The sequence below is a fragment of the Bos javanicus genome, chromosome 27 (genome assembly GCF_032452875.1).
Source record: "Bos javanicus breed banteng chromosome 27, ARS-OSU_banteng_1.0, whole genome shotgun sequence".
NCBI lineage: Eukaryota > Metazoa > Chordata > Mammalia > Artiodactyla > Bovidae > Bos > Bos javanicus.
In genome coordinates, this window is record NC_083894.1 from 45,480,021 (window position 1) to 45,483,039 (window position 3,019).

Sequence of the window (3,019 nt, forward strand, 5' to 3'; positions counted from 1 at the left end):
CACACACACGTGTGCACACACACACACACACACACACATCAGACTAATTATTACCAGGTCCACAGCACCTTGCTGTGTGTGCTTAGGTGTCTAGGAGGCTGCACTCCAGAAAGGAGGCTTGAGCTGGAATGCCCAGCACGAGGGCATGTGCAGGGCTCGTAATATTGTCTCCCAAGTCCCTGGAGGCCCGTATCCTGCTGGGGAGTCTGGTCCAAGCCAGAACATAACAGACAGTAGGTGTTTAAAAAGAGTTCAGTGAAGGGCACCTGCCAGGCTGTGTCAGACTCACCCCAGTGCAGCAGGGGACCTAAGGCTGCTTAGGCTCCAGAGATGGGTTAGCAGCCCCAGTCAGGGAGGTCAGGGGGAATAAAACAGGCACTGCTTCTCTTTCCTTCTTTTTAATACCATGTGATGTTATGTTGCAGTATAGTCAATCTGCAATGTTCTGATCCTTGTCGTATATAGCCACCTGATTCAAGTACTCATAATGTATCCGAGAGATATGTCTATTCTTTTTTGGATTTTCTGTCATAGGAGGTCAGAGTGGTGAGCATCAAGTCCTGGTGGATTATATATCTCAGATACAGTTTTCTGTGTATACAAAAAAGGAAGGTAAGGGATAATCTCTGTGGATTCTCTCCTAGGGATACAGATTGCCATGTATATGGGAAAGGAAGGAAGGGAGAAAGGAAGAGTTTAAAATTGAAAGGAAGGGAGAAAGGAAGAGAAAGGCACAGAGCTGCCGGCCTGAAATGATAGGAACTTTCCCCTATTTCAGTCTGGGAACCTGGGCCGCAGAGTTGCCCGACTGAAACAGGAACTTTTCACTCTGGCTATCAGAGCAGAAACTAGCCTGCTGGTTATATCCCCTGGGGACAAGCAGGCCCTGGTGGGATGGTGGCAGGGGGTGGGCGGGGGAGGGGTGGGGGCAGCCACGGAGTCCTGCCAGATGAGGCAAGGAGTAAACGTCCTGGCCGGGGAGTCCATCCCCCAAAACGTTCGGTTAAAATGGCCGGAGTATGTTCAAACCTTCAAAGGAAAATATTCAGAGTCTGGAGAACCAGGACAGTTTTTCTTCTGGTCATGACCTGGTACTAGATTTTTTTCCTCCCCTGAAAAACAGTACAGACTTTTCATAAGAGTGAAATATCTGTTGTCTCGCATTGGGTACCAAGAAACAGTTCCCTTTGTCTCCAGCTGGGAGGTGGGGTGGGGGGGGGGGGGAGGAACGTCCCACCGTCCAGGGGAGCCCCTCCAACAAGGACTGGAGGGGACGCTCCGGGGCCTCCAGGGTCGGGGCGGCCTCTGTCCTCCCCAGGGCAGCAGGGGACACAGTCTGGGGGGAACACCGGGTGGAGGACTCTGAAGGGGTTCACGGTGCCCTGGAGAAATGCTGGTCCCGCTGGGGAATTGCTGGTTCCGCGGGGGAAGTGCTGGTCCCACTGGGGAAGTGCTGGTTCCGCGGGGGAAGTGCAGGTCCCACTGGGGAAGTGCTGGTTCCTTGGGGGAAGTGCAGGTCCCACTGGGGAAGTACTGGTTCCGCGGGGGAAGTGCAGGTCCTGCTTGAGAAGTGCTGGTCCCTCAGGGGAAGTGCAAGTCGCGCGCCGGAACCGCCCCCGGAGGCTCTCCGCCGCCCCACCTCGGCCCCAGCTGAGTTCACAAGCGGACCTACCCGCGCCCTTCCCTGAGACTGTTCGCTAATCCCGCCCCACGGCCCCTCCGGTCCACAGCACACGTGCGGAGCTGGCGGCGCTGGGACCCCGCTGCGAGCGCGCCCTGCGGGAGGCGGGCTGACTGCTGGCGCTCTGGGTGGCGCTGGCCCCCGTCCCCGGCTTGGCCGGCCGCCCCTTGTGGCGCTATGGCTCCGCGGAGGTGGTGATCCTCCAGAGGGAGCTGCGCCGAGGCAAGGGCGTCCGCAAGCCGGGCCGGCTCTCCTACAGTCTGAGCTTCGCGGGCCGGAGGCACGTGATTCTCCTGCGGCGCAAGAAACTCTTCTGGCCCGGACGCCTGCCGCTGAAGACCCAGGACGACCAAGGAGCGCTCCAGACGGACTACCCCTTCGTCCCCTCAGACTGCTACTACCTCGGCTACTTGGAGGAGATTCCTCTGTCCATGGTCACCTTGGAGACTTGCTATGGGGGGGGGGGGTCTCAAAGGTACCATGAAGTTGGATGACCTTACCTATGAAATCAAACCCCTTAAAGATTCTGAAAGGTTTGAACACGTGGTTTCTCAGATCGTGGCAGACGCCAGTGTGACAGGGCCTGCATTTACACCGGAACATGGAACACGAGGACAGGCAGCCACTGCTCTCTGATGTGGTTGTCGGCGTAGCCCCTAGGATTAGTCCTAGGTTTTTTGCAACACATAAGGGATTTTTAAGAGGATTTGCTCAGTTTTCTAATTCAATGTATCATGCATATAATAATTTAACTAAGTGTGTAGAATTCCTGATGTATATGACTGCTATAGTGGACACCTTCTCTCAAGCTCTTTTTACAAGGTACTATCTCACTGCAGTCTTGCTGTACACTGCAAGAGATCCAGTTGCCATGAATGATTATCGTGTCCCAGGTAGTGCGTATTTTCGTTATCATGGACACAACTTGATACCAGTTATATATCCCTCTACATCTTTCATGGTGAATCTTGATGGACCGTGACAAGGTCAATTTCAGCCACAACTGTATAGTGTATGTAAAGGTAGTAATAGTCTACTGTTTTTTGGTTATTTACAATGGCATTATTACATGTTAGCTGTTGTAACAACACAATTCACTTGGAGAAGTGCGGGTCTGTGGTATGATAATGCCACCTGCTTTTGCATCAAACAGTCTGCCTGCCTCATGGCAGTATACCCAGTCTTGTCAGATTCCTTCAGTAACTGTTCCATTTCACAGTTGAGGAACATAATAGGAATGAGGGGCCATTGTATGTTAAACGTAACAGTGCATTATTTTAATGAAAGTCTGACAAAACCACGTTATGGAAACACTATACTGGACGCTGGGGAGCAATG

General features: G+C 53.1%; 1 long non-coding RNA gene across 2 annotated transcripts; it reads right to left on the reverse strand.

Annotated features, from left to right (window-relative positions):
• Window positions 1-368: 368 nt before the first annotated feature.
• LOC133240149 (uncharacterized) lies at window positions 369-1,708 on the reverse strand. Of its 2 annotated transcripts, none has more exons than XR_009734134.1 (3): window positions 1,673-1,708; window positions 1,030-1,112; window positions 369-591 (listed from the first exon to the last, which is right to left on the reverse strand). It is a non-coding gene; the product is annotated as an uncharacterized LOC133240149 (long non-coding RNA). The 2 variants fall into 2 exon arrangements; XR_009734133.1 differs by lacking the exon at window positions 1,673-1,708 and adding an exon at window positions 1,238-1,638.
• Between the last annotated feature and the right edge of the window lie 1,311 nt (window positions 1,709-3,019).